Raw genomic sequence first — 13,827 nt, 5'->3', positions numbered from 1 at the left:
AAATTGTCTAGATTGTCCAGGGCCTAAGAACCTAGGTCTTTGCTGTGTTATAAGAGACATTGTGCTTATTCAATTAATTGCATGACAACAATCATGATAGATAGTCAATGAAAAGCAAATACATAGTGTTTTTAGGCTACCATCTTTAAATCAAATCCAATTGTATTTGTCATCGCATACAGTTGTAAAAGACAAAGTAAGTGAAATGTTTTGGGATCTTGCTCTACACTCAATAAAGCAACAACAACAACAATGTAATAATAAGTCATAAAAGTTACAATAATAAAGTGAGTTCAGTACTAGTTCAATGGCAGTGCAATAATATGTTCGATAATGTCAGAAGTCTTCTGAAGGGGGGAGGGAGGGGTATCATCATAGGGCTCGAGTTCGAGTACTGTGAAATAAATGCCTGACACCTTTTCACTGTAATTGTCACAGACGCCCTTGCTTATGTGTACAATTGTGCTTAGGAGGTCTACATTTGCACTACACTTTCAATCGAGCCTGATTACATTAAAGCCCTTCTAATGGATCTGTCATCACGGATAAGATGATTTGAGCACTACCACCTGCTTTAGAATACTTACTTACTTCCAAAGGTAAAGAACTCACCTGATTCATACCCATGCCATACCACTATATCCAATAACAATGGTCATGACAACAAATAACCATTCATAATGGTAACATAATGGTAACACATAACTATGTTCATAAGATTGTTACGGTTATTATATCTCAAATGATTTGCCTGGACACTATATGCTTAGTCAATGTGGGTTCCCATAATAATAATAATAACTTTAATTTATATAGCGCCTTTCACAAACCCAAGGACGCTGTACAAGGGGATGAAAATGGACAGACAAAACAGAAAACAAACAAAGCAAAAACTAACTAATAACCCATAGAAGACCTTTAACATGTACATTGACACAAAAGGCAGCGTTGTATTGATTTTCTTCAACATACACCTCCAGGGGACTAGGCCTCAAGCTCAGATGACTGCACATTCCAAAGGAAAACCTCCCCCCCCCCCCCCCCCCCCCCCCCCCCCGGCTGCATTCTTAGCCTGTAATCAAGTGCTCTTGACTCCACTATTTAAATTAATATTTGGACAGTCCTGGGAAAACTCCCATTGTATAAACTCCCACTGTATAAGTACAGTGTCCACACATTTAAATGGTCTTGAATCTTGATCATGAAGGCAATTTTGAAAGGTGCGATTGATTATGGCTCATGTACTCATGTTTGCAAACAATGAATGACGGAGAAAGAGATGTAATCATGCTCCATGTGGTCCTTGCTGTATTTTCCAGCTCCTTTAAGGGGGGGGGGGTTACTCTCAAGGCCTTAAACAGGGGGAAATATGCAGGAAGAAAACAGCAATTTACATAGAAATGGGCTGGTTGTGTGTGCTGCTGTCAGACGTGGGGCTGGGGGGAGGTCAACACACAACACAGGCAGACATGAATTCATTAACTGTTCATGCTTGACTGGAGGATAATGATTTTTGTGTGAAAAGATCAATCGTTAAGTGGGTATTACACACTTAAAATAATTAACTATCCAACTTTATTTTAAAAAGAAAATATAGGCCTACTTTTTGTAAAAGTAAACACATTTTTATTTTCTTCCTTTTTGTCTATTATCATAGCTGATGTTTCATTGTCGTAGTAACCATAATCATTTTGCACAGTTTTTCTCCCCTAGCTTGAGTGGCAATCTGTAATGTTTCTGCTTTGGCCTACTTGTCATTGTCATTGTCTTGGAAAGGTAACAGTGTAGCAATGTTCGTTGCAGAACCACACTCTGGCCAGGCCGGTGTTGTACTGGGGTCATTTATAAACGTTGCGTAGGCAAAAAAAGAAGAATAAATACAAACAGAGATATCTGTTTTTGCAAAGCAACCCCTCACGTATGATGTAGTTTAATCAGGAATCATATTTAATTGGATCTCTAATTATTAAACAATAATTGCATGTTATGAAATGTATTCTCATAAACAACAAGGTGAACAGTAGGACAAATTATGTTTAAACTGTCATGGTCTGATAATGAAGCATTGTTCTTTTTTATTTGATGACTTTTCTATGACACTACTGATGACGTATCAGGGTCTTGAAGGGTTGTCCCATTTCATAGGGAAAGATGTCAACCACTATGCCTGGTGGCTCTGTTCAGAGGCCTTGGCTCCAAAGCGAGTGGCACTCCAAAACAAGCACATTTTGTTTTATTTGGAAACGCTTCAATCTGGGCCCATGTTTTTATGATCACCTGATATTTGGTTAAAATATTGCCTTTCAAAGAAAACACAAAATCGGGGGAAAATAATAAAGACAACAAAAGACAATTAAAAGTGTGTATATTAGTCCCAGAAAGTAAAAGAAAATACAGTATAAGTAGAAATGTATACCAAAACAAACCACAAGGTGGTAATCACTCACCAGGCCATGCCTTCCCCTGTGTCCTTCAGGACACAACACACAGCCACAGGAGGCGCATGTCTGACTGGCTGTCAATCACATTTCATAGTGGCAGTTTTCATACTGACATTACTTCAAACTTAACCCATAAGGACCCACGGTAACACAGGTGTCACACATCCTTTAAATGTTCTGGAAAGTTCCTTATACAGCTTTATCCTTGAGTTTAACTCATGAAGCCCCAAAGGGACACCTACTGAACATCCTGATGGGTCATGTGACAGGTCATGTGATTTTGTCTTCACATTGGGGGCCCAATGTGACATATATGTAACATTTCAGATCTTTGCCACTAGGGGGTGGTATTTCGAAAATAATGTCAGAAATGTGTCTATTTAATCTGTTTTATGTCCCCCATAATTTTCCTTGAAGGAGAAAATGGGTCCGGGTTCTTATGGGTTAAATCTGCCTGTGAGATTGTGTTGAATAGAATCAAACGCATCACAAATGCACTTGCATATGAATACATTTCATTTAGCAAAAGAAACAGATATATTGAAGATAGTTAAACCACGATAAAACTTACCACAAATAAAACAAAGGAAACTAGGCAGGATGTGCACGGGCATATGGTTGGCTAGCTATTGGATCAGGCAGTGTGTGATAAAAGCCCAAGTCTAGCCCTTCATACCCCCCAGCCACACTGTCAGTCACGGCCAATCGGTGGGCTGGACATCAATGTTTAGAGAAACCCAGAGATTGGGCAGTGTCATTAGATCTTCACCCCCTCTCATCAGACAGGTTATCAATCACCCCCCAGGCCTCTTGACCCCTTGACCTGTGAACTCCATTACAAACACACACACATTGGAGCCATTGCAAACACACCACTTGTACCCTGTTCTTCCTCCCCTCCCCTCTCCTCCTTCCTCCCCTCTCCTCCACTTCCCTCCCCTCCCCTCCTTCCTCCTCCCTCTTCCCCCCCCCCCTACTCAACCGTTACATGTTTGCGTTAGGTCAGATTAAGCCCCTCAGGGAGTCACATACTCCCAATAACCGTCTTCCCAGGGGGGGCATTCCAGAGAGCTCATCACGGAACAGGGGAGATACCCCCAGGTTCTGATTAAAAGAGGGGGCACCCTTCGGTCAACAAGTGCATCAGTCACTTTAATGAGCTGCAGACTGTTGAGTGGTGGAGGTGATGGTGGTGAGAGCATGTGTGAGGCTTGGGGGGGGGGGGGGGGGGTGGTCACAGGAAGTGCAGCTTTGTAGTAACGAGTGTGCATCTCCAGAAGACTGAAGGCTAGATCAGGTGTTGAGATCTGTGGAACTGGAGGACTCATTTCTGCAACTTGTGAACATCAGAGAGCAACAATACATGTCTGTATGGCTATGATATGCTGGAGGATAGTAAGAACTGTAGGGCAACATTATATGGTTAATTTCTCTTCTGAAAACATATTAAAACTATTCCCAGTTTAGGGAACCAGTTGTTCTTATTCACAGTTTAGGGGAGACAGCTGTATGTTTACAGATAGGAAGGATGGCAGAGAGGAGGAGAAGAGGAGAGTTAAAGAGAGGAGAGAAGAGGATTTGAGTTTGTGCCTCATGTTAGATGTACTATATTAGCCTGGTGGATTGTTCCAATCACTGGACACTCTAAAAGCATGTGTCCTTTTCTCTCCATCTCCACATGGGTCGATGCCTGGGTCATTTTGCTGAACACTATTCATGAATGCACTTCTCCTGTAATTAAAGTCAGTGTGGCTGAATTGGCTATCCAGAGAGGTTAACCACAGCAGGAGCTAAAACTAAATCCGTGCAGTATAGCTGTGGTCCTCTCTTACGGATGGGGGTTGCACTCCCCACTGTGGTCCCTATGTGCAGTGGCAGACTCAGGCTGTTTGAAGGGCAGGGGCGAAAACAAAAAAAGGGCACCTACTGCACAACATGGAACCCCATCAGTGCACATGGTCAAGTTTAGACCATTGGAAGGACAGCCAATAGGGCACATCCTCTAATTTTGCCACTCAAAAGGGCACTTTACTGCGACGTTTTTCAACTGTGGGGGCACATGGTCAAGTTTAGACCATTGGAGGGGCACCAATAGGGCACGTCCTCTAATTTTCGCCACTCAAAAGGGCGTTTTTGCCACTGAAAAGGGCACTTAAGCAAGATGTTTTTCAACCTTGGGGGCACTAGGAGGGGCAGTCGCCCCCCCTGAGTCCGCCAGTGTCTATGTGTGTCCCTCCGTCTGTCCACTATGCCAACCAATCACAAACTAATTAACCAGCATCTGTGCGTAATTGTCACTCATGCTATAATGTATGTACCCTCATTTTCCTTCACTCCCAGTTTAGGAGTACTGTTTCTGAGATTGAGATTCTCTTCTTTTCTTTTGAGCCTTTTTGAGTTTTTATATCCTGTTTCTACGTCTACTCTTTCTTTTTTTTTTTTTTTTTTTTCAGATTTTATCCCTTTTTTCACCCAATTTGGTAGCCAATTGAACCCAACCTAGCATCCAATTATCCCCTGCCTATTGCGAGGGATCCGCCGCACGACCCCGTGGCCGGCAGTCCCAGAGGAGGCCGCCAGGCAGACTAGCTGACTGGCTCCTCGAGCCCAGCACCGTTATTCCAGCACCAGACGGGGGCGCTGTTGCGCGACGGATCCTTGTCCGGAACTACTCCTATACCCCCCTCGGGAGCGGCCGCCCAATATGCCGTTCCCCGTGTGTGCCCTGGCCATATCCGGGTCTGGCGAGCCGGGATACGAACCCCGGCCCCGGTGGGCAGCATGCACTAGTGGCCAGTGCTTAGACCGCTACACCACCGCGGGGCCTACACGTCTACTCTTTCTAAGTAAAGATTATTTTGTTTGGCACCACTACCTACTTGTCCGCCTCCCTTTCTCTGCACCGCACCTTGGTCCATGGGGTCATCCCTATGTTCCCCGGCCGGGTCCTATATCTCCCTCCCGAAAAAGGGTCCTATGTTCCCCGGGTCCTATGTTACCCACTCCCGAAAAAAGGGTCCTATGTTCCCCACTCCTGAAAAAGAGTCCTATGTTCCCCAATCACAACAAAGGCTTCTAGATCCCTGTTTCCATAAGATTTTCCATAAAATGTTCAAGCGAATTAACTACTAGGGTTAGGGTTAAGGTTAGGGTTAGGATTAGGGTTAGGGTTAAACTGAGGAAACATAGGGCTGTGGGAACATAGACACGCTCCCGCTTTAATCTACTGTAGATCTGCTATAAAATCATTGTCATTCGCGAGCACTTCAGCTGTAATAAAAATGTGACCTATTTCAACAGTTGTTTCGTTCGATCTTTCCTTCCATAGGCTATCTAGCTAGAAGGATAGAAGGATAGAAGGATGTAGGAATTGAGGCAATTATTTTAAAACACATTAAAGACACAGTGACCGGAAAACATAGCCTACATACCCACGAGACCGGGGAACATAGGAGCCTTTTTTCAGGACCCGGGGAACATAGGTACGCTCCCTCGTCCGCTTACAACACCAAACCCTCACAGTTCTCTAGTTGCTGCCCAGGACAAAACTGTACATGGCATTTTCCATGGCAACTAAAGTGGAACTGTGTGTATCCATGGCATGTTTGGGAATCACCATCACCATGATAGGAAACAAGGCAGTGGGGCAACGATGTCACCATCCAATCATGTTATTGAATACATTGAATGTATTTGATCCATGATAACAATGTGTGCTACTCTGGGTCTTGACCAAAACTAGATTGTGGTGACAAGACCCATATCACGATTGAGTTTTTCTTCCAAAGGTCCCTACTAGGGGTTTACTTCATAGATGGCAGCGTGATTGAATGGAAGTAGAATGAAATATATTCCCTGTTTGCAATGTGAGGATGATACCAACACTTTCTTTTGATGAAAACATGAAATATGGCTGAACACTGCTTGAATAGTAATTCTGACCACAGTTTCATTGTTTGTTTTTTTCATTTGGATCTGCTGCTGTACAATAATGGAGAATGTTACCATTTTAACCGATCTGTCAAGTCATACTTGATGAGGTTTCCTTAAAGTTTCAAGTTTATTGTTACGTCACATTACACAAGTGTTCTTAGACTTCAGTTCCTGACATTGCAGCACGAGACATAAGGCAATAGGCATAATTCAAGATAATAAAAAAACAAGTGATAGTAGTACAGGACATAAGTCTGTTATGCCCCTTCCCAGTTTGCTGCTCTGTCTGTTGAAAAGTGTGCCTGAGCAGTGGTGGACTCAGGCTGTTTGAAGGGCAGGGGCGAAAAGAAAAAAAAGGGCACCTACTGCACAACGTGGGACCCCATCAGTGCACATGGTCAAGTTTAGACCATTGGAAGGGCAGCCAATAGGGCACATCCTCTAATTTTGCCACTCAAAAGGACACTTTAGTGTGACGTTTTTCAACTGTGGGGGCACATGGTCAAATGTAGACCATTGGAGGGGCACCAATAGGGCACATCCTCTCATTTTCGCCACTCAAAAGGGCACTTAAGAGACGTTTTTCAACCGTGGGGGCACCAGGAGGGGCGGCCCCCCCTGCCCCCCCCTGAGTCCGCCAGAGTGCCTGAGGATGCAGGGCCATGGATGTGCTGCTCCTGCCAAGTCGACTGGTGGGATCGGGATGCACAGTAGTCATATGACCTACTGTGATGCATGTTAGGCTAGATGGCTTAGGTTAGATGCCATCTGATTTTATTTTAGCTACTGTATTTTTGTGTTTATTTTAATCATGACTGTACCTATATGATGTGTTTATTTTACCCCACAACCTGATTTCTTCCATTAGGAAATGTAGCCCTGTTACTTCTGGCAGGGGGACCACCAACGGAAATTAGCTAGGCTATGGCTATAATTGGGTACATTTACACTGATGATATGTGCGCATTCCATTTAAGTGTTCATTAATGTACTGTGTCCCCCTTGAACAAATAACTAAAAATCAAATAAAATCAAACCTATGGCTGATGTCCTCCAACCCCTTAAAAAGACTGCAGCCTAGGGACATATTTGTTGGCCCTCTCTACAATGCATATTTTATTTAATTGCTGTTTTTTTTATGGATTTCTTTTTGACTTTGTTGGGGGTGGGATGTGGTTTAGTTGCTTACTGTATCTCCCTGGGCTGTATGGTTTTCTCTCAGTTATTTGCTTGGCAGGGAGGTGAGTGTTTGTTGTTTTCGGTTTTCCTGTTCCGCACTGCCACCGTTTGGACATTTAAGGCATTGGGAGATGCCTATTTTAGTTTTGTTTATCCTTACTAGTAGATATTTGTTCTTGGTATGTGTAGGGATGGGGGCATCCATTAAACCTCGTTCCAGTTCCTTGTGTGTGGCTTACTTGTTGTATTGTGTTGTATATGTTTTATTTTACATGTTAATGTAAAAACTGTTCATGCAAAATGTGTGGACATTCACAAATTCATATTAAACACATACAGTGGGGGAAAATAAGTATTGAACACATCAACATGTGTCCAGTAAATGTATTTCCAATGAGCCTATTCAAGTGAAATTTGCACCAGACTTTGGTATTAACTCAAACAATCCAGACAGTGTGACAATGAGTACATCCTGATCATTTCAAAATGCTGCACACAAATTGCATCATCAACGGGGTGCATCTCTTGTAACTTACAAGCGCGATCTTGAGAAGCATTTCAAAAGGTGGCAATAAGGTGCAATAGGAGCAAAATAATAGATTATAGCTAAATTAACTGAACTGCTTGCCTTGTGGTGGAAGAAGAATAGTCTGTTTGAACTGTTTGAAATATTTTTTTGCTAAGAAGCATCAGCCTATCCCTTCTCAAATATGTGACAGGGCATGGTTAAAAAGTCCGCAAGTAGGGCAAAATCATTTTTCTCTTTTTTTCCAGATTATGAAAGGGTAGATTGTAGGCTTTAAAATGATATGTCATACATTGAAATCTGAAACAAGTTGAAGTCATGGATATTTGAATGTTGATACCCTCCAAATTACAATTTTGAGAAAACCAGGCTCAAAGTCTTCACAGTTTTTTCACAGAGGTAATGGGTGGGAACAATAGCTGATTAACTCCACCCTAATCACTCCCTCAAGACAACCACACCCTGAAGACAACCACTCCCCTATTACACTACCTGTCATTATCTACCTGTCATCTGTCAGTGGGGTTGTCAGCTAACCCTCAGGAAACAAAATATTGCAGGGCTGACATGTTTAAATTGTTAAATAATAATAATAATAATAATAATTCAAGATTCATGATTTTTGTATTGCCATGTGTGCCAAAAGTTTATTACATCTCATTATACAAGTACAAGAGCAAATTCATGGCAATGGAAAAAAATAGGCAAGATACAATTGAGCAATACAATAATAGAATGGTAAAAAAAAAATTATGTTGTGTCCGTGTGTATCATTTATCATCCATAAAGCATCTAGTGGGACTTGGTGTAGTTCCTTCCCATCCCATCTGGGCATCAAAGCTGTAATAAAAAAAGAAGACAGTACATTTAAAATGATTGCCCACTGTTACCAACACCACTTTTACAAAATACTACTATGTTCATAAAATAGAATTGCTTATACAATGACAAGTGCTGGTGACTCACATCAAGGTGTCATCTCTCAGAACCTCTCACCTCGTCATTCTGTAACACAAATTTCAGGTCAGAGGTGTGGACACTTCTCTAGTGTAGGTTTTCCATAGGCTCTCAGTGTACTGTAAGAAGTAGGCTAGTGAAATAATTTCAATCCACAGTATTATTCTACAGCAAATCTACATATCAATGAATTAATCATTATGTTTGATTCCACACAACATTACCGTTTACTCGTTAGGGCTTCAATTGATCAGGTGAATATAATTACAGGGTTGAACTATATATTCTGAAGTAACTCCATGCCTTCTAAAGTATCCGACTGTGGTGGCTGTTGTGTCTGGTGTTAAAAACCATGGGTTCCTCTAAACAGTTGTCCAAGGATGTCAGAATCAAGGTAGTTCACTTCCATCAAGGAGAAGGCTACAGAAAACTCTCACAACGTTTCAAACTACCCATTTCCACTGTCATAAACATCACCAGAAAATGGAAAATAAATGTAACAATTGAAGTCAAGGCAAGAACATTTTCAGATAGAATTGCGTGAGATCTGGTGATAAATGCTCAGAAGAACCCACACATCACTGCAAAAGAGCAGTAAAAATGAGTAGCAGACACCGAAGGATGGTTTTGGAATGGCCTTCACAGTCCCCAGACTTGAATATTATTGAAAATCTGTGGAGAGATCTCAAACATGCCGTGTATGCAAGAAGGCTGAATAATATTTCTGAGCGAGAGGTGTTCTGCCAGAAAGAATAGGGAGAAATGGGCAAAAACAATAATTGAAAGACTCTTAGCTGGCTACAGGAAGCGTTTGCAAGCTGTTATAATTGCCAGAGGAAGAGTTAAAAAGTACTAGCTGACAGGGTTCCCAAACTTTTGCACAAGGTCTTTTTTTTAATTTTTATTATTATTATTTTGAAACTGTACAAAGTTTAAAATGTGATGAAATGTGTCATGTTTAAACTTGTACCATTTAGAGGTTAGGTTTGCTTCTTTTCACTTAGATATTAATTGTAAAAGGCATTTTGACTAGGGGTGCCCAAATGTTTGCACCCCACTGTATACTACTTTTGTATATGTATTCATTGTGTGTGTGTGTGTGTGTGTGTGTGTGTGTTCATGCAGCCACAGGTTTACTATAATCAAAACCATTCCTCATTAGCTGGGCTTACGCACACTGCAAGGCTATCTGCAGCCATTTGTTTTTTGTAAAATGCCATACTACTGTCATCTATCACACATGAACTCAGCTAATTAGCTGTTGGAACACAAACAATGTATATGCCACAGTTAGATCAGAGCACATTTATTTGTTGTACCATAGTTCTGCATCTCAACTGTGACTAAAAAGTTAAACAAAGTTAATGTAATAAATAGTACTTGATAATATTTGTGTGACCGTAAAAGAGAACTTTGATGGATAAGTAATGATGAGGGTTTCTTCATCTCATAAAAGATTTATGTTATAAATAACACAGAGAAATGTGAGTGTGTGTGCCCACATACAGTATCTTTGTGTCTACGTACACGCATATATATCGATGCACAAGCATCATACTGATTTTTTAAAATAAATTGTACAATAGTTGAATGTCTGCTTGCCGTTATTTTTCCTAGACTTTCAGAGCTAGTTATTAATTAAGTTATTACTAAAACCAATAATAATCGAATGCAGAGGAAATTATGTAATATGATAAATAGTAGACACATTGATAGCCTTACAGTTACAACCAGCCCTTTTTTAGTTTAGTTTATTATATCGAGGACAATCCAAATACATGAACCATATAAAATACAGTAAAAAAGGCAGCGTTAGCCTAGTCGGCTAATTTTCAGCTGAAGTCCCCGGCCAGTTGCAACATGGCATCCTGAAAAGTAACGTCATTAATTAAAATAAAACATTTCAATATTCTAAGAACCCGTGGCTGAGACAAGGTACCCCAACATCACACTTGACAAAAAACACAAGTAAGCAAGCTGAGGCGATTACAAGCGGCTGCAACAAACACTAACAGCGCATAGGGGACAGGGACACATGAAGTCATAGCAAAAAACGTAGAAGCACATACAAGCCAGAGCATGTTTACAAACCACACCACATACACACTTATGGGAGCAGCGACATTTCAAGCACATAGAAGCCACAGGACAATTGCCCTTTGAGGGCAACCATAATGCTGACGTGGCCCGGGATGAAATTGAGTTTGACACCCCTGGTCTAAGGGTTGTTCGAGTCGTTCGGGGTGAACAACGAGGGATTAAACTACCCCCAGTCCTTCATGATGCTCAGGATTATCCCCACTAACCACGGGGGGCTTCTGGGTACTGGAAGCGGAGAGGCTGGTGCAGATGGTCGAGTAAATTAGACTGTGCACGCTATGATGGATAAGGCCACTGCATATCTAGGCCCTGCCCTCTAGGCCCTGTAGCCTTGTATACTTTTAGAATGCCCCCCTGTCGCTTATGCTTTACAAATTCCAGCATATAGTTTATTCATCATTGTCTGTTGCTGGTATCCAGAAACATCAATACACAATTTTTAAAGGCCACTAAAGGGACAGGCAGCTAAAGGGACAGCCCCTGCCTACCTGCAGGCAATGGTCACTCACCCCCCAAACTTCAGCCCGTTCCCTCCGCTCCTCCACCTCTGCTGGCCGACTGGCCCCCACCACCTCTGCACCAACATGGCAGTCAGTCGCGCTGCCCTATCACGTCTCTTCACTACACTGGCTCCCCGCTGGTGGGCTAGTATAACATAAGCATTAAATCTGTCAGCCAATTTTTTGCCTCCCTCGTCTTGTTAATTGTGGCAGTATTACCCATTTTGGTGATTGCTTCTTCTTTATAGACTTCATAAAGCTCCATCAGAAGGGTTTGTTCCCGCTGATGCAAAGAACACCGCTCTCTATGCTCTCGTTTTCCCTTCTTCTTCCGTCATAGTATCTTCTTTTGGACAATCGGATGTTCTGGGCTGCTTATTACACTATGTGCATGCCCAAAGCAATACTTTATACAAGCCTGGCCAGAGTTAGCGTTGACGAGACATGGCTGAATTGTGTTAAAGGAACGGCATGAGCCTCAAGTCACAGTCGACATTAAGTGTAACCAGGCTTTTTCAATTAAGCACTGACTTAGTTAGTGACGTTGATGAAATACACCCCAGAAGTGATAGTAGCTCTGTTTTGGTTGTGATTTTTACTGGGCATAGGCAGTGAATATTACTCTATGGTACTATTTGATGTGGTCCAGCAGCAGTTGCAAAGCTCTTCTGAGTGCTATCACTGGGCACCAGAGGTGACTTATGCAAGCTAGGCCATTCAAAACACTTCAGTTTAGCATTATAGTCAAGCACTTTCCAGTATCATTAGGAGGAGCTAGAGCAGATCACAAGATATTTCGCTACTGAACCACAGCAGTTAATAGCTCTCCTTTTTTTCTTTTTTTTTTCTGAGTGGGGCAGTCCCACTCATATTTTTCATTTTTATTGACAGTTACAGTGAAGATTTTTAGACAGGAAGGATTGGTGAGAGAGAGAGGAGGGATGACATGCAGGATATGTCCCCGGCCGGAATCGAATCGAACTGCGGTTACATGGTCAGTGCTTAACCCGCTACGCCACCTAAGCGCCCCTTAATAGCTCTCCTATGAGGCAGCTGTACTCACCAGCAGTGAATAACTGAAATGGAAGTGGAATCCCTTATCCCATTTTTTGCTACATGCCTATGCATGCCTTTTGCTACATTCCTAGAAGATATTGATTCCAAAATGACATAAACTATTATCCCTTGCATGAACTCAATTCAACTTGATTTGTTGATGACATTTTTGCCTTTTTAGCTCATTTTAAGAGTGTCATAGCAAAGGTTATGAAGACGTATGCACATGAGGTATTTCTGTGTTTAAATGTTAATACATTTGCAGCCACCATGTCGCCTCTCGCAAGATTAATTATTCATGTCGTTGGTAAGTAGCCGTGTAATAAGCGGGATAGTGTCGGTCATTATCGAAAAATAAGAGCCCGGAACATGCGTTCGGAACCCCAAGGCGAAGCTGAGAGGTTTCGTAAAGCACTGAAGGGATTTGACCGGCTGGCCATACTTTATCCCTTACATAGCAGACTCCGCATTCCCCATTTACAAATGTGTTGGTCCTACTTTTAGAGTTCACTGCATGTAGTTTGACATATGTTTTGATTGATGTAATATAGGCTGCATGTCCCGGGACATGCTAGCATGTACCAAGTCGACGGTTTATGCTGGCATGTCCCAGGAAATGCCGACATAAACCATTTCCCCACATGTACCAAGTTCGTTCTGAGGTATAAATTGCCATGGTTACTCAGCAGCAAGTCCTTTAAGCCACATTCAGGGAACTGAACTCTCACTAAAATTAGCAAGATTTAGCAAAATATGCCTGGATTTTCGTTTAGCGACGCTGATGGAATACCCCCTGGTGGCCAGTTGAGTAACAGCAAACAAACACCACTTTTTAGAGTATTCTGTACTTCTGTTGTATTCTGTACAATTTGTGAAATAACGCACATTCCTCCATCTTCATGTCGTGTTTTATATGTATTTATCATATTTTTCACATTAATTTAATACCGATTTAACTCGTATTATGCTTACCATCACCAAGTTCGCCCGCCAACTAAAGCACTTGATTACCGTTGATATAATCATACTATACTAATCCAAAAGTACAGTATGGGAGAACTGATGGTAAGCATAATACGAGTTAACTCAGTTGGACATATTGCTAGTGGTATTCGGGGTCTGGGGCAGTTCTTAT

The sequence above is a fragment of the Nansenia antarctica genome, assembly GCF_963989245.1.
Source record: "Nansenia antarctica genome assembly, chromosome: 12".
Lineage (NCBI taxonomy): Eukaryota > Metazoa > Chordata > Actinopteri > Argentiniformes > Microstomatidae > Nansenia > Nansenia antarctica.
This window is presented reverse-complemented; position numbering follows the sequence as displayed.